The 24,919-nt window shown below is 39.3% G+C and overlaps 1 protein-coding gene across 1 annotated transcript in view; it reads left to right on the top strand.

Moving 5' to 3' along the window:
• LOC119918540 (liprin-alpha-2-like) overlaps positions 1–24,919 on the top strand; it is a 126,500-nt gene that overhangs the window by 101,362 nt on the left and 219 nt on the right. The gene's annotated exons all lie outside the window — the stretch shown is intronic.

The raw sequence follows: 24,919 nt of genomic DNA on the forward strand, positions 1-24,919 counted from the left end.
CAAAGGGTTTGATCCTGCTTTGAAAATAAGGCAACATGAGTGCATTCAAGGATCACTTCCAGTGTTGTTTTGCTCCTCTCCCTGCAGTCAAACTGGTGACTAAATGCATGAGTAATTAACCAACTCCAAAAAATGTACTTTAAGAATGAATGAATTACTCAGGAAATCAAAGCAGTAATCATCACATCAAAGAAAATAATACAGAACAAAATGTAGGTTAGACAGCACACAATCTGTTTTGAGCTCATTACAAAAAAGCAGATTTCATGGATTACTTGTGAGTCAATTGAAAATTTCAAAATGAAAACACCCTGTTTTACCCTAGAAGGTTTTTACTTTTTACAAAAATCTCTATCTAGGCATTTTGGTCTATATTTGAATTATATATATATATATTATTATATTTCCTAAAAAAAAGCAAACACATTTGCTAGTTCACTGAATATTTTGCACTATAAATTGACTTTCTAAGAATGTTCTAGGAATCAAACAAAAAATACAAGAAAGAAAAAGGCAGGTTGTCATACTAGCATCAAGAAAAATGAGGAAATTTGATTTGTATTCGTAGTTATTTATTCTTATTTTTTCTTCACATGTGAAAAAAATACCACTTAAAGGACTCAATTAATCACAAATGTACTTGATGCAAAGGCAATTTTGTTATCCCATTTGTGAGTATATGTGCTTAAATACCATAATGCACAATGTCTCTCTTGTGGTGCACTATATTTCTATTTCTAAAAATAGGAAATCCTAATACCAGCAGCCTACATCTGAGGAAATCTGGAGGATAAAGGATTCAGCAGGGTTGCCAGTTTTAGAACATGGTTATTCAGAGATAATACTGACATGAAATATTTAAATAGCTGAGGATCTATGCTCACCTTCTGTCTCACTTGACAGCTACAGGTCTTTCTTTGTATCAGCCTGGTTCTTTTCCCTGTTGGTAATGTAATAAATTGCTGCATTACTTGATATTTTGTGAAAACATTACAGTCTCCTGTCAAAACTGAAGATCCTTAACCCTTTCTTAACACAGCCTTTCAATGACATCTTGAGATCGAGAACATTTTTCTTGAGCTTTTTTCCCTAGAATATCTTGTTTTTCAGAGTGATGATTGCTGTTTTGATTTCATTTGTGATTGATTTGTTGTTCAAGTATGGGAATTGAATCGAGGAATACTCAGATGTTATTGATAGCTGCTTTTTGCTAATGGTAACTCCACATGTGGGTGGCAAAAAAACCCCCAACAGTTTCCAAGGAAACAAAAAATGTGATGCTCTGAGTAGAAATAATTGTTTTCCCTGATAATAGTAGGCATTGTTTAACCTAGTTGAAAATATACTTAGGCTTTATATCTTCCAATTTGGCCCCCAGTAATGACTAGAAAAATAAAATGTCTAAAATAATGATAGCTATATCTGACCATTAAGAATGAAATTTGCTTCATTATACTGTCCAGCTATAAGGCAGAGATCACATTTGGGTTATTAAACTGAAGCATTTGACAAAGTACTCAAGAGATCCCAGTAGAATTGGTTGGTAGAACAGACAGAAATCATCTGATGTTATCAGTACATACTGTACTGTAGATTGAAGATTTAGGTAGACATGCAAAATTGGGATGTAAGATGGACACTTTTTAGACATGCTAGCAGCATGGCATCATAGATGGCAGTGCTAGTCTGACTGTCGTTCTGCCTTTTTGGCCCAGATTGAAATATCTCAATAATTATTAGCTGGATTGCCATGCAATTCAACATTTGTGATCTCTAGAGGATCAATACCTCAAACGATTGACATTCCCATCAACAAATAATCAAGAGATGTGGACATGTGTAGAAAACAGAATTCTTTTCAATATTCTGTCTATATTCAGTGTTCATACTGACACTCTGCTCTCAATGAATCATTGATGGTGGCCCTCGTCAAATGCTATAGGTTCAAAATCATTTCAGAAAGCCTGCTTCTCTTTAACCACCTCAACACTGAGGTTTTACAGATTACATGATGCGAGAACTCGTAATATGTCCGGGCTGCTTAGCTGCAGAGATCCCAGTTTTAATTAAGGACTTTTATCTGGGGAAGCCAACATCAGTGTTAATGAAAGGGACAGGCAGTGGTAGAACTTGAGAGGGATATAAATAGCAGCTTTTGTAGGCTAGGATTCCCTGTCGGGTTGGAGCCAAACTCATAGCAGATCACGGCAACTGATTAGCATAGACATGCTCCCGTGGCTATGGATGCAGATGTGCCTCTGTGACGTTGTAGACAGGATATACTGAGGAAAAAGTTTTTTTTTCCTTAACACAGATACAAGGTTTTTATTTGCATTATATGTGTGTTTATGTGTACACACATCCAAAAGAAAAAATGAGGCTATAGGAGGAAGGAAGATATATATATCCACCCTAACACTCTGGGAAACTAACAGCTACTGGCTTATATATCTCGGCCTAATATTGTTGTTTGAGGTATTTGTTTTTACTCTTGTGGACAACTGGCCACTAACCCTAACATAAAAGATGACACGTTGTATTGAGATGTTTTCTGCACAGCTTCAGCAGAGTGCAATAGCACCAAATGTCAGGTAGCGTCAGGCTGATGGTTTCTGTCTAAATCCAATGGTTTGCAACAATACAGCATTACAATGTACATTGACTCAACCCCAAGAGAGCATTGTACTCAATTTAAACTGATTGTCATTGAAAAATACCCATGGCCGATGATCAGTTTAAAGTGATAGTCACCTCAATTTTATTTCCACAGTCATCCAAAAGTCATCCAAAGGTTATTTTCCCTTCTGCAAAAGAACACTAATCACTGCGGCTTACTTTGAACAAGGTCCTGTTGTGATGAAGGACTGTTCATAAAGTGGTGCAGGTAATAGAGAAAATGGATAGAAAGTGCAAATGAGCTACTGATTAAGCACCTGCATCTTTCTGCATTAGTTAGGAAAAAACAAAACCATGAATGGTTAAAGGTACCCTGTGGAGTTTCCTTGTAAACAAACACAGTTATCTTTAATTCAGTATTTCCCTATTGAATGTTTCTATGATGCCTAACAAACATGTTGAATGCATTAACATCCACATGAAACATTTTCAGAGACAATCTATTTTTTTTTAACCTGCATTGTTAACATCCTTGTAAAGTGCAGCGCCTGGACAGTCGCAGGTGTGCACATAACAGAGACCCGTGATCTCTGTTATTGGTCTGAGGCCAGTGTTGTCCGTGTATTCTACGCATTTCGGCGCAGCTAAATGAATGACCACGCTACTAAAATTTCACACGCTCATCAATTCAACTGCGACGCTATTGATTTTCAGTGGCACACTGTGCATCGCTGTTTTGCTCCCTGTGTGTCCTGTGTGTGCAAAGCAAGTGTGTGGGCTAGCGAAAGAGAGGGAGAGAGCGGCAGAACGGGGAGAGGGTGGCGGTGAAAGTTAGCGGAGGAAAATATTAAAGTTACTTAGTAAGTTGTCAGTCTGGCAAAACATGTGCAGTGTAGTCTGTTGTTTCCGCAACTGCAGGAAAAGTGAAGGAGGAGGTTAGTGCCAGCTAACATCTCCCCTGTAAAGCACGTTGTTTTCTTTTTTGGCTGCAATGTAACGTTAGCTAAATTAGTACTGAGTAATGTTAATTAGTTGCGTGTCATTACCAACTAACTTGTCGAGGAATGAGTACATCAGGTCCAAGGTAAATTGGGGTCCTGTACACATACTGTATATCCTGATAGTTAAATTATATTCCAGTTTTCATAGGAGTCAAACAAGTGGTTGTTAAAGGAAGGACGTTGGTGACCACGAAGGAGCGGAGGCTGGGAAAGTAAATCAAGGATGTAAACTAGTCCTTTTAAGCAATTGAGGAGATGTTTCTTTTGGATTTTAATGTGCAAATTAAATGCTTAGTAATTATGCAGAAATCACATTTAAAAAAAAAGATGCATCAAGATGGATCGCCACCCTCTCTCAAATCGAACTGTGATGTGCCAAGAGATTCTCATCCCTATTGCCCAGCCAGTATCCCCATTCAATTACTTTTGTGGAGCAGTTGCCACGTTGTCTCCAATTGTCCACTGCATCTGTTAGGGCCTGTCCATCGGCTCGCCATTTATCTGTGACAGCATCTGAGCCTCTTCTTACATGATGTTATATGGTTGGCAACAGGTCTTCTCTTGATCGATCTCTTCAATCCCCCACTGTGACCCATCCACCATTGTGTCCCTGAGCAAGACACATAACCCTTAGCTGCTCCAGGGGCGTGTGAATGTATAGTAATTGTACATGTACATGGATAAAAGCGTCAGCTGAATGAATAAATGTAATCTCTCACCGAGACACACAAAAAAGCCTCTTGAAGCCATACCCTTAACCCATTATGCCACACTGTGACTTGACTGTATGCAACAAGACCAGGTATTCTGGGTAACACATGAAATTATCACCTGTAGCACACCTGTAGTACAGATGAAGAAGATAAATGCTCTGAACGTCAGAGTGTAATTGTATTCAGTGGTGGATTAAGAGCACAGCAGTGTAAGGATAGCTGAGTGACTTATGAGACATATGTAATGGCCGCTTCCCAACTACGCATCTCACAAGCAAGGTTTTCTGTGTGCAGAAGTTACATTATCCTGTGTAAGCTGTATACCACTGCTGTTTCTTGACTGAGGATAAGTTGAAATCTTTCAGACTGACAGGATGTGTGATTTTTAGGTCAGCATGGGAATTTGCTTTGAATGAATAGGTGTGTACATCCACCCAGTTCTATAGATGTTTGAGTTGAAGGAAAATACAGTTGCTCAAGGTCAATCCATCCTGCTGCAAAGTCAGTCATCAGAATAATGGATTTTTATTTCCCCCATGGCTTGTCAACAACAGCTTTTTGTAGCTGCTGTGCTTCTAACATTGTGTTTGTGTGTAAATCTTTGTTTAAGTGCACTATGAATGGAGGTGCTTTGTGTTTTAAAAAGAACAAGGAGGACTATACATGAAATAAACCTGCACACTTTAAACTTGTAGGAACCCTGAAGCCTTCTTTCCCATTTGACAGCAGGTTTCTGGAACCATCTGCTTTAAATTACACTGATATTGCAGTTGCAAGTTAAGTGCACGGAACAACACAGCATGCTTCAGAGAAAAAAAAAACGGAATTACACAAAATGCTTTTACCCTGAGCCAATATTTGAATCCCAAGTGGATAGATTTGCAATATAAAGTACAATTTGCATTTCAGAATATCCTTTTCAACCACTGAGTGCCAGCTATCAGTAGAAATGCTTCGTCTTCACACTTTGAGCTTCTATTCTTAGCTGCAACCAGAAGCAGCTTGTGTACATAAAGTCAGTCTGTCTGTTGGTTGGATGGTTCGAAAGAAAAAAATTTGACAGAGCCACAAAACTCCTGCTTCTCTGAGTTTAGCTTGGTTTGTAGTGATAAAGGTGATGAAAATAAAAGAGATAAAACAATACACAAAGCGTATCACATTCTACCGGTGCTAGAATAAGGTCCACTCTTTATAGCGAAGATCTTTTTTTCTGTATCTAAGTATGATCTATAAAATCTTTCATCATTTTACAGGCAAGATTCATTAAAGCAATTAAACTGAAGACGTAAAGAAGTAAATTACCTAAACAAGCACATACATAAATCATTGATCTTAAGTGAAGGCTTTGATGGAATAATCCTGAATGTAATGCTGTTCACTGCAGTCAATCACTGCAGTAATTTATTCAAAGACTGTTTATGCTGCACATTGTTTAATAACGCTTTGCTCTGCTTTTTAATAAGCCATTGATTAGACATACACATGTTTCTCTGCTTGATTAAAAAATAGGTCATTGGACAAAACCTTTTTTGTTGGTCTTGGAACAATATCAATCTTTAATTAATTGTGAAATAATATCAAAACTCTGCTGTGTTGAATCCACATCAAATATTGTTTAATCTATGAAGCTAGAACAAAACATGCTGGTACTTCAGGAGCTCACAATGGGCCTCATAATATGTTGTGGAAATGGTTATTTAATTTCATGGTTATTTAATACCTTTGACCAATGAAATAGTAAATTAACAGTTTAAAATATTGTTGTCTATTACAGCCTTTTATAATGAATGGGGTTTTAATATGCTATGCATTGAGTTAAAAGGTGGTCTGAGGCAGTTCTAAACTGTTCGCAAACAACAAATTCAGGTAAGAGAATATTGATGAAACACGGATTTGTGCGTAAAACATTTATACGTGTGGTTTAAGCACAGATTTTCCTTTGTGAATGTGTGGCACATTTCAGAGCTCCTATTTCACCGACTGTGGCATACATCTGGCAAGCGAACAGCAGACAAGAGCCTTTGGTGCATATCTGTCAACCTAGTAATGCCTGCGATTTGAGACAGAGCTGGCAACCCAGCGTTGAGGTTTTAGGCAGAGTTGGCAGCCCCCTAACCCTGGAGATTTCTGACACGTATCTGACAACATCAGTAACCCTTGAGATTTTAGACACATATCTGGCAACGCTTCATCCCACCAGGGCTCACTCCACATGGTGCATCTTGATCTGGCAAGGCAACAGCCTCCAAGAACTGCAGGGAGCAGATTGGTGCAGAGGATGGAGCTGGCAATCCACCATGACTGGCCAGTTTCTGCCATCGCATGTTCAACCTTTTTGGAATTTATACAAGGCAGCTAGCACAACAAAGTTGTATTTAAATATGTACATAAATAAAACTGGAGAGAAGAAAAGAAAAAAATACATTGCCGCTAAATATGTTAGAGATTATGTAGATTTTTTTACTGGCCCTATACAGTTTGGGGCTATTTCCTTGAGCCACATGGAGGTGGGAGGAATTTAACTCAAGGTTTGTGTTAGGGGCTGTACTGATGAATCTGGGTAAGGTACACAACCAACAGGTCCTGCAAATTAAACAACAAAATATATTGTTTGTCTATACCCCATCTGCAGGATGACATCATTTGTCTGTGACTTCCAGAACTGTTACAAATCACTGTCTGTAAAATGATGTGACAACACAATGGTTGAGGTTTGGTTAGGTTTAGGCACAATAACAAATTTGTTTGATTTAGCAATAATCATGGTTTGGTTTAAAATAAAGACTTTGCTAAGGTTAGAGGAATAGCGGTCACCCATCACTTCATTACTCTAACATCATTAACAACATCCCCGGATGTTCTTCTTTGTTTCATCATAATCACTGCAGTCGCTAGAGGGCTTTGTCATTCGGACATAGAGGTATGTCGTTTAGGGGCAACAACATCTGTAATATTATTGTTTGTGTCTCTGATAAACACCCAATATGGGTCTAGTTTTACACAATTACAAAATGTATGTACTGTATATAGACATTTGTATGTGCACTTAACATCAAAGGAACAACTGTAAAAAAGTGCTGTAAGATATGATCATCTTTGAGACTAACAATCATAATAATTACTGTAATTACAGTATTTAACATAAAGAGTAGGATCCATCCATCCATCCATCGTCAACCGCTTATCCTGCGTACAGGGTCGCGGGGGCCTGGAGCCAATCCCAGCTGGGTGAAAGGCGGGGTACACCCTGGACAGGTCGCCAGTCCATCGCAGTAAAGAGTAGGATCCATTTCAGTAATTGAACAGGCAGATATCCTTGTAGATGCCTTTTGTTTAATGGGCTCCCCAAAATCATAATTAGAAATAAATCTCTTATAATCTTCTAATGAGTTATTTAAGATCTTAAGATGTTAAGAAGGTCAGATGTGTAAAGAGATTGAGACCAGGGCTCAAAATGGGGCAGTGGAACAATAGGGAAGAATTTGTGGAATAAATGCTGGTTGGCACACACTCAGCTTGCTGACTTGTGATTTTTTTTGTACCATGGTTTTGCAGTACAACGCACAAGTGTGCACCAGTTTTCAATTCATAGAATTAATGCAGGTGGGTTTGATACGAATGTCACTTAGTGTCATCTTAGCCCTCTGATAATTTCATAGAGAGCTTTCAGAGTCAGAAAAAAAATACATGTTGACCCCTTTTTATAGATCCACCCTCATGTATTATTGAGACAGGTTTCAAGTGTTTTCCTGTAATACTTTTCCTTGACAGCTCATCTTGCAGCAGATAAGTCCTGCTTTACCCTTGACGTGACCCCATCACCACATTAAGATGCCACTTGGGAGCCTTTGCACTTGTTTGTGTCCTGGGAGGATGCTGTAGTGTTTCTTGCTTTCTGTATTCTATATTCTTATATCACGCTGTATGCTGAAGTATGGTGGTGTATATGCCTCATGCATCACAGTTACGATCTCAGGCATAGAAATGTAGATATATCTTTCAGCCTTGCAGGGTATCTCACCTGTGTGTGATGTTTCAGATTGATCGGCCTGTAGATGCTTTGAATTTATATATATGTATAGCTCTAGTATGTAACGAAAGGGCTCAAACTTAACAGGTAAATTATGTCCTGTCATGCGTCACAGAAAGGTTGATTACACAAACTAGTATATTTTCTGCCTCAAAATATTCCGTGAGTGAATCTGTTGCCCTTGTTTGTTTTTGCCCTCTGAATGTGTGACTCAGGACTGCAGCCCTGCGATGCTCGGTGATGCGAACCGAAACTGAGAGCGATTGTGCTCTGTAGGCATTGGGGCAGGTGAGTAGAGAGAGAGGATGCTGTGAGGTAATCCTTCCTTCTGCACCAATACAGCCCTGTCCGAGCCCGGGCCAGAACTGCAGCAAACAAACAAAAGACTCCTGGGTGCTCTCTGTCACAGCAATGGCTAGAGCATGTTAGGATGAGTTATGTGGTTTGTTAGGGGGCTAAGAACACATGTGCAAACCACATCAAGATTGTTTTTGTTGTGTACTACATGTGTTTTACATGTTCTTGGAGCTTTAATCTTTGTTTCCAGTTGTAGTTGTATTGTAAAGTGACTGACATTTCATGCGACAAGGTGGTCCTTCGGTTAAAGTGAATTCTAGAGGGTCTCTGCATCCGCTCTTGTCATCGTCTCCTTAAGGCTGATACTGAACCCTTACTTGTGGAGTCTTTATTAGATGATCTGAATAACTAATATTCTTCAACTTCTAGCTCAACCGATTCCTACTTCCCTCCTTGAGATTCTGCCTAAAAGTACATGAAATGTGCTGCAGAAGTTTTCAGCTTTTAAATGCCAGAGTGATTTAACAGAGACAAATCACCCAAATTAACCTGCCATGTACAAGTGAGGGAGTTGTTGTGTCTTGCAGCATGTGAACTTTGTGTGGTAGCGTGATGGATGCTGCTTGTAATGGGACACTGGGGCCAAAACCCAGGCAAGCAGGCAAAGTAAAACATCTGGCCAATGAGGCCCCAAGGAGCTCAGGGACATTAGCCTCCCAAGGACAGTTCTCTCAGCCCGTGAACCCCAACACCTCTGTTCAGTGTGTATGCGCACTGCATGTGTGTGTTGCTTCCCTACCCCACTTCCCTTCTTATCATCATCTCTCTCGAACACTCACAGTCAGTCCAGGTCAGGCAAAGGGTAGCTTCCTTGTCAGTGACAACTTAACTTAAATTAACAACATGAAAAACTGTTGTCGTCTATTATCATTACTCAAAGGTTGATGTATGCAGTCAACACATACAAGGCTGCACTGCATGTTCATCACCTGCGAGTTGTTTGTGTTTCTGGAGTGTTGCCTGGCCCTGCAGGTCCGTCCACGTTTACTTATCTCAGCGCCTCTGCCTGCCTGCCAGCAGACAGAATTATCATCCCATCCAGCCTCGGTCTCTGTTAATGTTTGATTTCTGCCTGACTAGACGCTCTCTCCCTGCTGCTGCTGCTGCTGCTGCTACTCTGCGTTGGAAGAAACAGGGGACTGCTTTTGAGCTTGCTCTGTTTTGTAAACATGTGGCCACATTGTTCTAGAGCTCACGTGAACTTTAAATGGACAAAACCATTGTTCATTCATATACAAGAGAGAGAATTGTTTTGATCAGTGTGTGCGCTCTGAATGCTGTTTCCTAGAGTGCACGCTGACTCTCAGGTGGTCTCCTTCGTGCTACAGACCTTTTATAAAATGCCAGAGATTCACAGCGCCAGGCCTTCAACACTAATTCATTTTGAACAGCGCCAGAGGCCATTTGACTTTCAGTGTTTACCTGCAGAGCAGAGAGGAAGGGGGAGGTAATACTGGTGTTTGAGTGCTTATGTGTAACAGCATGCCTTGTCTTGCTTTCATCACTGCCAATCGGATATGTATATACTTGTCTGTCCAAGTAGGCATGTGTTTAAATATGCATTATATGTTTTTTTTATTATGAATTCTATATTTAGTGTTTTAAGGAGAAGCCGTATGACATGGAAACTGTGTTATTCCAAGTGGTTTGACCTTTAAAACCCCACACTGGCACTACAAGACAGCATGGATGATACAGGAGTATTGAGTTTGGTGGTGATATGAATGGCAATTTCTGAATCGTTTTTTGAACCTACCTCACTCACCGTGCCTCATTGAGAGCCCGCGGGGTGTCTCGGATACCATTTCACCTCACGTCCACCACTGTGATTGTAATTCAAGTCCATATAATTCACGTAGGAACCCTGTGCTCTGCCACAGAGCTAAGTGTCCACAAGACTGCACAGGAGAGAAGGCTGGAGGAGAGCGATAACGCAGCCTGCACAAAGACGGTTCAGATGACAGGAGAAGACAAGAGCAGGAAAAAGAGCGCAGAAGACGACTTTGTATTAGATGGTTTTAATGATGACCTTAAAGGCACCAGCCCCCTAAAGCAGTTGTCAGCGATAGGTGGCTCGCGGCTAAAGCTGGCTCGCCAGCAATAATATCCGGCCATATTACTTTGATAGCTGCAAAAAAAACAAAAACAAACACTAAACACTGGTGCTGAAACAGATCTCAGTCATGACAGCAAAAGTTACTCACATATTCACTTCCTCTTGATTGATTGATTTTGCCTACAAAAAGCGCAAGAACATCTTTGCAGCAGTACTTTGTCATGTTTAATTGAGAGCTTTTACTTTGAAAAGTTCTGGCGAAAATTCAAAAGAGTCTCTGGCTTGCTTGACACACCTCTGCAAAAGCCGTCAGAAACAAGTGGGGATTGAACACAACCTTTTGAACAAGAGTCCTGTGCACTACTGACTGAGCTAAACAGGTAAATAGTAATTGGTGGATTATAAATGATAAATTGACTATGTTCTGGCCCGCCATCTAAATGACTTGAAAAAAATTGGGCCTGGTGCCAGACTTATTTTCCGACCCTTGCCTTAAAGCGTTGGACTATTAGTTCTCCAATTTCCCAGACATACTGTACCATAAGAGCTATTTTTGTAAGGTCTCTAATGGTATAGCTTAATACAGTAGGTAGTGTATTACAACCTCGCACACAAGGTTTCTTTTGATTCACACAGGGGTTACATGTAATAAGAAGTACAAACTGCCAAATGTGTTGTTGTAATTTTGATCATGTTCATTTGTACTTTCGTTTCAAGTGTATTTATGATGAAGGGTAGAACTGCCTTCTCTGTTGAGCATTGGTTCCTGCAGTGGGTTCGTAAAAGTTGGGCCAAGGGTGCAAGATTTGTTCATTTCAAAAAATATAACAAATTTTAAAAATGCAGTTATTCCGCTCCTGATGCATATCATGGGCACAGCAGTCAGAAAATAGTGACAGTGCGAGCAAGTGATGTGCTCAAAGAAATAAAAACAGCCCTCAACACGGTCTGACAGAACCGAACCTGAGCCAACACAGGAACTAAAATCAAATTTTTACCGGGGCATTTGTTTGTGGAAAGTGATGTGAGTGAGGTGCTGTTAAATATTATTAAATGCCATCTTCTAAGGCTACGAGCACCAAAACCAAATTCCACCCACCTCCAAAAACTCATAGATGGATATCTTAAAAAGTCTGCACATAACACAACTATCTGCATTGCTAGACACCACTAGATCAGTTCAGTTCAAAATGCTAAGATAGTAATTGTTAAATCATGCTGTTTGATATTTACACGCCATTTATCTTTAATGCTGTGTCGAGTACTAAGTAGACACTACAACTACATCACACACAATGAACAGACACTGGAGATTAAATGATCACCTTGATGGTTTGAGGCGCGATTATACAATGTTCTCGCCTGTGTCGTCAAATAGTAGTAAATGTTAATCATTAATCTTGACTTCTATACATAAGAAACAAACACCCTTCATTTCTCATTTTAATCTTGCCCTCGTCTGGGGCAGCATAGCTTGATCCTGCTGTGCCTTATTTTTCACGGATTTTTTACTGAGATCATTGAGGTTTGGAGTGCTTTCCTTTCAAGCGACCAATATAAATGAAGGCAAGGTTCAGATCAGCGAGCCATGAATTCCGAGGATCAGAGATCGCTTTTCAGCCTCCATTTTAGACAAAACACTCGGGCCACAGAGCAGAGGTGGAGGAGGAAATGTCATGGGGTCAGGAATGTACAAATCACTTATTATGTGTCTGCTGCATTCGGCACCTAAACTAGTGACAGGGAGTCACCTCTATGCTGAGGTTTGGAGACCTAGTTCTCTTGTTATGCTGCTTCCTTATGCAAGTCGTTTTCTGTCATATTCCCAAACTTCACAAGTGCTTGTCAGTGCTTGTCAGTGCTCTGCGTGGTTCTTTGTTAAGATTGCTGCGACGAAGCTTTGGTTTTTTCCTAATCTTACCAATCTTTTTCATATCAGCGAGAAGTGAACATCAGACGGTGAGCTTCTTTGATGCACAGGGCGTGTTTTGTTTGTCATGGCTGTTGCTGGATGTTATCTGCGTGGACATGGATTGAATCATCAATGCTCCAAAGCCCACTCTCTCTCCGCTGTAATCTTTGCAAATCCCACCACACTTGTCTGATGAATTTTCCAAGTGTGGCATCTCGCCTGCACCAAACAGCTCCATTACTCAGTTGATTATCATCCTAACCAAAATTGCCATGCTTATCTGGCAACTGGACTGGACTACACTGAAGCTCCTGTTCTGTGACTTTCATCTCTACAGTGTCCATTCATCTCGCAATGTGTTTTGTTTTGAATGGAATTGTTTAATTTCTGGCGCCTGGTGCTGGCCTGTGCCTCAGTAGACCTGTTCACAGTCTAGCCTCTTGTTTCTCATTTGGCTTGCACGGAAAGCCTCTGAACTCTGTATTCATGTTGTCTCTTACAGCTTTGAGCTTCTCAAATGCGATGGCTCATTGCTTATCTCAGCATTCTATAATTTTAAATTGACATTGAAATTCATTATTTTAGATCTTCTCTCATAGTTTTCAAATTTAGGCTCTTTCTTCAGTAACAAAAGTAATTTTGGATCAGTTTTTGTGGTGCAGAAAAAAAAGTAAGGGCTCACTACATCCTACAGTACATTCTAACTGTATACAGTTTGTACTACTAATCTTTGTAGTATTCTGTTTCCGCAGTAGGTATACAAGAAATCGACATGATGATGTATGCCGTTGTCAGTTAAACTTCAACTTTAGAAAGCCACTGTCAATTCAACTTAATAAAGAGAAATTTTTTAAGGATTAAATACTCTTTTTGTTGGTTGTTGATCTTTCTGGATCAGTCTCACCACCATTTCCAACCTATTTAATTTTGTGCAGCTCTTCCATGTCCTGCACTGTGGGACAACAGGGTGCATCATTAGCACACTCAAATATCAAGCCTCTTTAGGTATGTATGCCTCTTTTTAGTATACTTAATTTTGACAGATGTACACACTACATACAAAAACTGCTTAGAATTAGTGTGTAATATAAAAAAGCTAAAGGCAAAATTATGCTTCCTGTGTATATCACCAAAATAATAATGGGAACTGTAGCGCTAAACAGCTATTCATATTCATCCAAAATGCTAATGAGAAAAGTAACTTGAGTGGCAAAATCCATGAAAATTAGTCCTTTTTGCACTGACATTCTGACATTCTGCTCTGTCCACACATATATCGATACAAGGAGAATGGCAATCACAGCACATCAACCAAAAGCCAGCCGGCTGCAGCTGTGTCCCTGAAAAAACAAAACATGAACTATTTGTCCGCTTTGGAGCGTTCTGCTCTCTATGGGTAAAAGATGATGGATGGTGTGACATTTACGGCCATGCTTGTTTGGGTGTTTCACAGAGATATGCAGCTTCGTTGGTGCTTGGATGCCCGACACTGGGATGGTTTAAATATTCGGAACAAATGAGAACAGTCTGACAGAACATAACAAGTGAAAAAACAAGCATTCTCATCGGATAATAAAACGCTTTCCCCCACCATGACCTTTTTTATATGGGCACGGTATCACCATGCATTGCAGGGGCATCAATTTATCACTGTACCATACACTGGAGCTGAATGTGTCAAGTCGAGAGTGCCTGTATTGGAGAAGGGATGTCTATGGGATAATTTCTTTCATAGCCTCACTCTCATTTCCCCCATGAAATCTAAATAGTCCATCTTGAGATGGGGCTCATTTGCCCACAATCAAAAATCCTCAGACATACGCACAAGTCCAGGCAGATCTCTTATATGCAAGAGGATCTCTTTTGCACTGGCAGTTGTTTGCTGTCCACAGCATATCAGACTGCAACATTTATTCCCTTTGGTTTGATGCCTTAAAGACTACGAGGTGGAGTTTGAATATCCAAAATTAAAGAATATATTATGTATGTTTCTTATTATGTTTCCAGTGTTTTTGCAACGATAAGGCACTAGCTCTATTTTTACTGTACAGATATGAGGTTTTTTTTGGGGGGGGGGGGGGGGGGGGCTTTTGCCCATAGTATTTTACAGTTTAATCTTGCCACAAAAGCAGCTTGGTCTCTGATTGGCTCTTTCTAATGGAGTTGCAAAGTGGGAGAAGTATCTTTTATTGTAAAAAGTAAGTTTTCTTGTAACAATATCATCAATTTTCTTTAAAATACATAAATACTATTATTTAAATAGTTAATACTCCTGGATAATAGAACAATACTATAGGCTTATATTGTGGTTCATAGTTGGAAGATAAATCATTTATTTCAGTTAGTTTGGTGTGACGGATGGTGGCTCTAAATACTAAAACACCCATGAGCCTCAGCAACTGTTGCTATGAAGAAGCTAGTCAGAGCTGGAACAAATTCAAAAGGCTTTGTTATTACAATTAGAAACAAAAGTAGTTGCTGAATTCATCTCACATTGACCCAAATTCTGAAAACTGACAAGTGTTGTTCAGCAGTCTTGTACCTTGTACTTTTTATAAAACAACCCCGTATTTTCTAATGCAGTCGCTTATATTTTGTTCTGATGATTCACATATTTTAATGTTCATTCAAGGCTTGAAACTTCCAGTTACTCAACACTGTCTGCAGAAAAAAACTACTTCTGCTTCCATGAATATTTTTCATTACTCTTCTACCACCTAGACAAATCCTCAAATATCCCTGTGAAAAGGCAAATTTCCACTTAATCACTTTTATTCTCCTGAATTCTGGAGGTTAGAGGTTGGAGGCTGTGGCTGATGTTGTGATGAGAGGCTACAGAGGTGTCCCAGGTCCTTGTACAGGAGTTCAAAGAGATCAAAATTAGCTATTACATGCTCAAAGGGCAGTAAATTGCCAGGCTGTGAATTACCTCACTCAGATTTATAACTTGGCCTCAAGGGGTCTTTACAGCATAGAGACGACCCCTCTTACCTCGTCAGCTAAAGGTTATTGTAAATCACACCCCTCCAACCCTCAACTCCATTATACTCTCTCTCACACACACATCTATTCACACAAACACCCTTACTGACCTTTCATTTCCCCATTTTTTGGTCTACTGTACATGTTGTCTGTTGTACTTTCCCTGCAGTAATCCTCTTCCATTTATCTATCCCATGTTTTTTATTCTGCTGTTGTTTTTCAGTGCATTGACTGGTCCCCTGCTGCCCTGACCGTCACATCACGGCATGTCATTCAAAGTCCATTCAGGACAATCATTCATTGTGCTTTTCAAGAACTGACCCTTGTGTATGCAGCTTGCCCTTATGTCCCTTTTTAGTTCATTCGTTAAACTGTTTGACTGTCCAATTCCAAAAATAATCACAGGCAATCAAGCTGAATATTCAACATTGCATTAGTCAACCGAAAGAATTCCCTTCATTCATGACTGGCTCGTTGTAAGTTAATGGTTGATTGTGAATGATTCATTTTGTCTGGTTCATTATGCATAAATGATTTAAGTGGCAAATGCATTTATATTGCACTTTTCTGGTCCATCAACCATTCAAAGCGTACCTTGCTCAAGGACACTTTGACACTCTCTGGAGGAGACAGGGATTGAACCAGTAACCTTCTGAATACTGGACAACCACTACCTCTTGAGCCATGCCGCCCTGATTTACCTCTGTGAAGTGCCATTAGAATGTATGTGGATTTTGTAGAGGACAGGTATATAATCAGGCAGGCATATTGTTTTATCAAGATGAGATGGAATAGAAAGAATAATACAATCTAGCTTGATGTTTTTACAAAAGCTGATGAAAATGAGCCTGCTGACAGAGCTGAAGCTCATTTGCTATGGCTGTTCCGCAAGGTCTCTCTGGCTCCTCAGTGTCCGAGCTCAAGTCTTTGTGACCGATTGTTCTTTGTCAGCAAGATGTAGACCAAGAATCCAGCTGGCACTGGTCCTGAGTGGACTGCTGCTGTTGTTGTGTGATTGATGTAATGGAGGTTCCTTTTCTCTGTAACCAACAGCTTCAGAAGAGTCAGCCTATAAAAACGCGTATTTTTCACTATCCTGATAAGGTGTAAATACTGAGGTTTTTCCATGCAGATTTTTAAAACATTAAGTTTTAGAAATGTTAAGTATTGACACGCACCTCAAATGCTCATATGAATATATATATTTTTCATATCGGGCTTTGCTCAGTTAACTTTGATTTCACGTTACTCAGAAATCTTCGATTGAATAATATCAAAGCACAAAACATGATTCACACACATTTTGTAAATGATGTATTGATGATGAAGTCTCAACATGTAACCTGCCTTGCCTTGTCTTGGAGGTGGAGATTGTGACGCCGATTACGGCATGTAACATGCTACATCAGCAGTGTCAAATTACTCTTGGTTTCTAAATGTGGCCCGTAGCAGCAGTCACTTTATGGGAGATTGGTCCTGAATTTCCGATACAGTTCGAACAAGCTGCAGTTGGCTACTAAAATGTTCCTCATGACTGTCAACATTAGACTGGGACATTTCAAAATCAATTAAGTGACCATATTAACAAACCTGCCACCATTCCAAAATCCAAACCCTACAGCTGGTGCATAGGAATTGAAAGAAGACATTATTCATCTTCCCTGTTTTATCCCAATCCTGATTTTGCAGGCTTAAAGCTGCAGGTTTTCGTTCATCAGATTTAAATGCTCAAATTTGTTCATAGTGATAGTGGTCCATTTTAGTACACCATCACTCTCTTGCGTGTGTAGACATTTGTTAACCATGGGAAGTGCAGCGTTTGTATTGATAGCAGCAGGCTCATCTCATCATTTATTTATAGCCACCCTCTGTTCCTTTCTCCCTTTGGTCTTACCCTGTAAATATAACACTGTTTATCAAATATTAAAGACCTACAGTATAGTGGAGCTTTCAGAAACTCAGATATAGTAATTGAGAAAGCACAAATATCACAGTAAGGCTTCTGTTAGTGCTTATTGCTTATTATCTGGTACTTTCCCGGTGTGTTTTTCGGTACACCAAACTAGAGTCACGGTGCATTCACAAAGAGCTCCTTTTGCTGTTTCTTCCATGAAATTTGTCTAATTCAGTCTTCAGAAGAGTGTCTTAAGGTTACACTCTACTCTCTTATTGACTCCTTTTTAATCTTATTTGCCTCATTTTAAGCTTTGGAGAATGTGCCCTTGGTCTTTTACAAATATTTCTGAAGCTTTTTCACCTGAGATGGAGGTAGCATTATCACATTGATGGCAGGTTTTTTTTTTTTTTTTTCTTCGAGCTGCTTTCTGTGTTTCACTTGGTGAATCAGCATGCTGTCAGTCACACCACCACTTCTCCGTGTCTCCTGAGAGTGATGCCCAATTGCCGAGGTTTGTTTTTAGCCTGGAAGCATGACTCTACTGCAGAAGCACACCTCCAATTTTTATTTATTTATTAAAATCTAGCTGCTGCCGTAATTCTGGCCGACAGTTGGCCCACTCAGGGAGGAAGCCTTGTCCGCCATTTCATTTAGAGTTCACCTACTAGGCAGACTCAATGCCCACACATACACACACTCATACTCACACATACCTGACATATTGCAGTGCTAGGCAGTTTGCCCAGGTAATGAGAAGTGGGGAAAAGAGGAAGGAGGGAGGCTAGTGGTCTAGCAGGTCATGGGTAAAATAGTGCTAGAGAGAGGCTTGGAGCAAAACCTCAGCTCATCCAAGTGGCATTCTATACTTCTCAGCTGTTTGAATGGACTATAAAATAAACCTGCAACACTTCATCAAAACTGGCCACTGATTAAATGACCCTGGATAACATTTGAAAAGAAATTGCTGACCAACCAACATGTACAGACATGAGTATTTTCACATATGCTAATTTTTCCCTAATTTGACAGTCGCCTCAGCGTACCTCCTAATTATCATCAACCACAGCTCTGCTTTTGTTAGAAATCTCTACTGGGCAACAGTTGGTAAAACTGAGTAGTGTAAGCACCGCTCTCATGACCACCCCTGAGGGAGTTCCCGATCGTGTCTGCTGTGTGTTTGTGTGTATGTGTGAGTGTGTATACTGTACATCACTCTCTACCTTTGCTCAACTTGTAAAACAATATCAGAGGTGAAAGTCCACTTAACTCATGCATTGAAGATGTTCTGTCACGCAAGCCCTGCATGTGCATCTGCACCTTTTATTTATATGCTAGGACTCTACTCCTCTCTGTGCTCACTGAGTCATGTTTCCACCACAGTGCATTCGGCCATTCACTGCTCTCTATCTTTCTGTCCTACCATCCCATTTTCAGGTTATTTATGAGAGCAGTGGCTGGGGGCAGTGTTTACTGGGTATAACATTTTACCAGGTTGTGTTTTCTTTGAGAGAAGGAGCAAAATAAACATTGTTGAATGGAAAGAAACATTTTCAGTGTTGTGAATAATGCAGCGTGGCCAGGATACACTATAATGTGTGTTACAGACGTTGCCATTAACTTGCACATACAACAAAATAGAAATGCAAACAAGCGTGATAGGTAGACTTGTTTTAAATAAAATTAAGGAAGGACCTTATTATTGAAGCAAATTTTTCTTGCTGTCTGTAGGTGGACACAAAGAAATGATCTCTGCTATAATGTAATGTAATAATATTACAGTACAACTATAATAGTGCATAAAGACTGTAAGATCTTGTGCCAGCATAAGATTGTTTCCAGTTTGTTTTCAATCAGATATGGAGGTTTAGCCAGGAGGTGATTAGCTTAGCTAGCATAACTCATCTAAAAAAAAGAAAATGAGAGAGTAAGAGTATTTCCCCATATTGTCAAACTAGTTGTATAAGGTAGAAATGCCTACTCAGCTTTTGCCTCTCTTTTTTCTATGATTATTTTCATGCAAACGGCTGTTGAAATTCATTAGCTGGTTACTTTCTAAAGCTTTACCTCATCTGGTTTGGTGCCTGTCTGAGCATGGCCTTTGATTATTTAAAAATCTGAACACTCCCTTCTAGCCTGTGTGTGTTTATTTGAGTGTTTAATACACTACCACATTTGGCTTAAGACATTGCTAGCTGACAGAACATGGAGAAGTTAATTAAAGTGGGTGTCAGAATGCCAGGTTTAGTACGAGGACCACAAGCTACAACACTTACTGTCACAAATACCAACATCCAGTTTCTTTGTAAAGCAGAGGTCTGTGCAGAATTGTGCAGAAGTCTGTTCTTCACTCCTAGCTTCTGTTACAACTTCTCTCTGTGTAATGGAAAGATTATTTAGAATTGTAGAGCAGGAATTTAGTGGATGTCCCGGAAGCCACCATAATGTGTGAAATGTTGTTTCACTGGAGCCCATAATCTGTCAAGGTCCTGCCAGTGTGGCCTTTAGGAAGAGGCAATTAAAAACATCTCCTTTGCCATGGGGTCATAGCCCTTTCTTTAACTCAGCTCTAATAGAAAGGGTTTCTCTGAGATGGCTGATTTAAAGAAGAGAGAGAATAGTATACTATAGACTGTTGCTGCAGAAGTTGAAACTTAGCAGCACAGTCAGAGTACAAGCAGGGGATTGTTGAGTCTCGCAAGCATTAAAGCAAATGATGCAATTTGCAGAAGGGCTTTTTCTTATGAGGAGGTGACTGTGATTAGCTACATTCCTCTGGGAGGGAGATTTATGAGCTTTAAGCTTCTTTTGTTTTTGCCTGACCTACTGCACAAACTGAGTTTGGAAAAATAATAGTGAGGCGGATTATTACCAAGATAATTTAATACAGAATGAATCACTGTGGAGAATTTGCATGCTTTTGGCAGCCAAATAACAGTAGGATTCTGGATATTTAGTAAATAATAACTCCAATGTAACAGTGAAAATATAATAATATCAATTAAGCAATGTGCACACATTCTCTTTATGTTAAAATCATTAATACGATCTAAAATATATATTGTACAACAGCAATTACAATCTGATTTTAAATTCTATATAAGACTTTTTTTCCTCTGTCCTGTCTCCTATTGCTATGGTAACTGGGTCCTAACAGTTGACCTGATCTGGCTCTGTAGATTATCTAGAAGTAAACTCGGCAGGCCCTTACATATAATAGACAAATTTGTCCTGACAGTTTAACGTTAGGCTTCTTCATATTTGTAGACCAGTTAGTTTTTACTGGTCTTAGAGATGTCAGGTTCAGAGGCTGGACTTTGACTTGGTTTTGCTTTTGTGGTCTTGATGTAGCAATGGTGACGACACATACATCATGTTATATTTGATTAGAAATCAGTGGAAATATTGTCATTTTGAGACTAATTGTGAATCACTACTTAACAAATGATTGGTTTTGCCCACATTCCAGCTTGATTGCGCCACTGATGTTGTTCAAGTTACCTTACAGAAATGAAAGAAACACACATAGAGAGCACACTTCACACAACTCATTTAGTGTCTGACAAATGTGGAAATGACATTGTGTCTTTTGATTAAAGATGACATTCAAATATCATTGTCAGTTAAGCAACAGATAAACATCAATCTCAGAAAAATGTGATCATCAACCCCACCAAAATTATAATAGTATCAAGTTTTATCATGCGCCTTAAAGATATGACTTACAGCAGGGCTGTTGTATGGGATTGAATGAGATTGTACATGTGAATCTAATTAACTGGCATGAGCACTACATCATGTTAATTCATTAGGAGATAATTAAGTGGTGATCACGAGAACACAGAAGTGATGATTTAGTTTAGTTAACAGGCCAGAAAAGAGTTAAATTTTAATTTGATTTATATAGCACCAAATCTTTACAGAAGTTATCTCGGGTCACTTTTTATAGAGAGCAGGTCTAGACCGTAGTCTTCCCAATATCATTTATTATACTATATATATTAGTTACGGTCCAGTAAAGATCTGAGATAAGTATGACCAGTATTTGCAACTCTGGGATTTCAAACTATTCATCCCATGTGGAAAGAGGGGACATGTTCCTTCATGTTCCTACCTATGCTGTGTACCTATGTACTATAGATCTAAAATCTAGTCTTTGATCAGATAAGTAAATCCACGTGACTTTTTCAAAATCTTCACTCATAATACAGAGTGAGAGTCAGTAGTAATTGGTGATTTTCATGGAGTATGATATCTTTGTGGAGAGGATTTGTCACTCTATAAGGTCTATAAAGATTTGTTGCGCTACTGTAGCCACGAGACACAATATTGCCACACTCCCTGGAGTTTGTCTGTAACACTGAGTTATTGTCCTTGTCTCCTGAAGGGCAGATGGTATTCTGGTTTTGAATTACAATGTGTTCTCAGATAGACAGATCACAAGTTGTAGTTATCTGACAGCTTTTGAGAATTGAGTGTTTAAGTCTCAGAGTACTTTTCGCAATATAAACTGAACCCATTGCTTTTGAGAACCAGGCTACTGTATGTATCAGTTCATGCAATTGACATTCATACTGTGCGCTCAAATAAATACACACTTTTTCTCTTTTTCATTTTTGAAATCAAACAGAGAGAATGCTGATTATTGTGTCACATCAATCGGTTCTAAATTGAAATATAACACAACCCCTCCCATCACTCAGGAATCGCACTGAGACAGTTGTGTCTCTGTTGGATTCCTTTGTAACTGCCTGACGTGACCTGCACCAAAGACATGTCTCTTCTATGCTTAATTTAGCCTGGGATGACAGGGACAAAGGTTTGAAGTCTTCCTGAGCGACAGACTGTGTCTCCTCCTCTAATGGTTGTTTGAGTGTTATTATCATATGTAATATAGCTCAGAGTGAGTTTGTGCATCAAAACTGTGTTCAGGAAAACAACTGTTCTGGAAGACTGTGTTTGTGGTTTGGGTCTGGGGAGGAGCAGCAGGGTGATCAGGCAGTAATTATGTGTATAAATGCAGTTCAAGCGTATTTAAATCTTTTGTCAGTATCCACTGCAGCAAAATGGACTGAGACACACACAGTGAGAGAGCTAAGCTGATGGCCTGGCAGAGGAAATGTCATGACAGGCTGGTATATTTCAGACCCATAAAGAGTTTTGACTCTTGGTAACAAAGAAAGAAGTCACACTAAGCTAAATAGAGACTAATCATAGTATTGATTTGAATTTTAGTGCAAAAACGACTCTGAAAACAGAAATATTTTAAACCTTTTAATTGAATCAAATGTTATTTTGTGGAAATAATTTGCTTCTTTCCTTTCCCCTTCCTCTACCTCTTCTTTTCTTCTTCTCTTCTTTGTCCTCCTGCTTATCTTCTTTCCATTCACTTGTTGTTATTCTTCTCTTCCTTTCCCCTCCACTTTTCCTTTTTCCTTTTTCTCTCCACCTTTTCTCCTTCTCATTTTCCTCCTTGTTCCTCCTCCTGCTTCTTCTTCTCTTCCTTTTTATCCTTCTTCTCATCCCCTGTCTTCTCCAACATATTCCCTCCTTTTCTGCTGCTTTTCCCACCTTCTCCTCCTCTCCCTCCTTGCTCTTTATTCTTCTTATTTGTCTTTTGAATCATCGTTATTGTTATGTATCATATTATAGTAGGGCTGTCCCCGACTAAGGATTTAAATAGTCGAATCAGAATCATCAAGTCCTGCCTATACTCGACTGATAGTCGAATCGTGTGTTTTTGTGTACGCCGATCGCAAGTCTCTCTCTCACTCTTGTCTCTCTCTCTCTCTCCTGCATGTATGTCGCGGTTCCTTGTGGGTCCATTTCAAGTAGCTGGCTGTTTAAAAACGATAAAATATTCTTTATGTGGTTCATCAAATGATAAATTATCCGAAGGTCCCGCGAGGTGCAGACAACTCAGCACAACACCAGTGAAGCTGGGGCTCCGTCTCTTCAGCAAGTGTTCCTCCATTGCAACTACACACATACACACTACGCCTATACATGCGCACTGACGACCCGGGGTTAGGGTTACAATTTTGGATTTATTCACCCACTTTAAAAACATTTATTGATTTTTTTTTTCTTTTTATGTTTATTTACAGCATTAAACATTGAAATGTATATTGTAATAGGATGTATATTAACTTATTGGGAGAAAACTGGTAGTTCTATGTAAAATCAGACGTTGAGCACCCCCATATCGCCAAAATGGCATGATCCATGTTTTAACACGAAGCTTCGACTGTAAGATTGACTGACGAATCAGGCTCCACCCATCGAAGCATCGAATCTTTGACTATTGGGGGTCACTATATTATAGTATCTCCTCATTTTCCTAATTATGTTGGTTTCCGTCCAATCTGTCCACTGAAGTTCAGCTCAACCTGTGAGATTATTTTCTGATGTCCTGCTCCATCACAAACAGCTATTTATATCATTTCAGCTATTATCCATAGTAACATGCTTTATTTGTAGTATTTCTCCACAGTCAATACAAACCACAGTCCTCCCTTGTGCTGTCAGTAAATACTACAGGTGTAAATTCACTACACCTGGCACCGTGCCTGCACCACTGTATAGAGCCAATTCTCTTTTGTCCACAGATTACCATTAGACCATTCAATCCTTTCCCCTTATTGTACAATGGATTGAACCCTTGTTCCCAGATCTAATGGCAGGGCTGAACCGTTCTTAATATAATACCTTTGTTAGATTAGACAAATTAAGTCAACAGTAGCATCAGTGTCTTAATGCGAAAGAATAAGACATTATTTTGTTTGCCAAAGGGGGTACATCTGTGTCTGTCACTAAGGGACTGTTGTATTTTTGGGTTCATCTTTTGACCCATATTTGTCTGAAATGCCTGTGGTTGTAACCTTGGTTTTGTTTTCCAGCATAGATTGCTTTTGATTTAATATGTGTTTTTACAAAAGTCTTTCATTGTTTAACAGTTTGTAGACACTAATAGAAGCGATGGCTTTGTGGTCAAGCTTCTCTGTGATCTAAATTCTATTATCAACCTATATGGCCATTGTAATCCTTAATCACATAAAAGTGTGCTTTCCTTAACAGTTCTTTTCTATTTTAGCAGTTTTGATATTTGCCTTATATTACATGCAGGATACAATGACAATAAAAATGACATTGCTGCTAATACTGCATATATACATTTATGTTCCTAATAATAAGTATACAAATATACTGGTTGATATTATCTTATTACCAATATATTGGTATCTGCATAATTAGTATCTGATAAATGGCAAGTAATTACATTTTCTTTTCATCTATATTTTAATGCTTACAGCCAGCTACTATCTAATTATTCCTGCTGCCTTGTGTTGCATTGCATC

This window comes from Micropterus salmoides, unplaced genomic scaffold (assembly GCF_014851395.1).
Source record: "Micropterus salmoides isolate LMB-PRFRI ecotype aquatic unplaced genomic scaffold, ASM1485139v1 Ms_hic_scaffold_23, whole genome shotgun sequence".
In the NCBI taxonomy this organism is placed as follows: domain Eukaryota; kingdom Metazoa; phylum Chordata; class Actinopteri; order Centrarchiformes; family Centrarchidae; genus Micropterus; species Micropterus salmoides.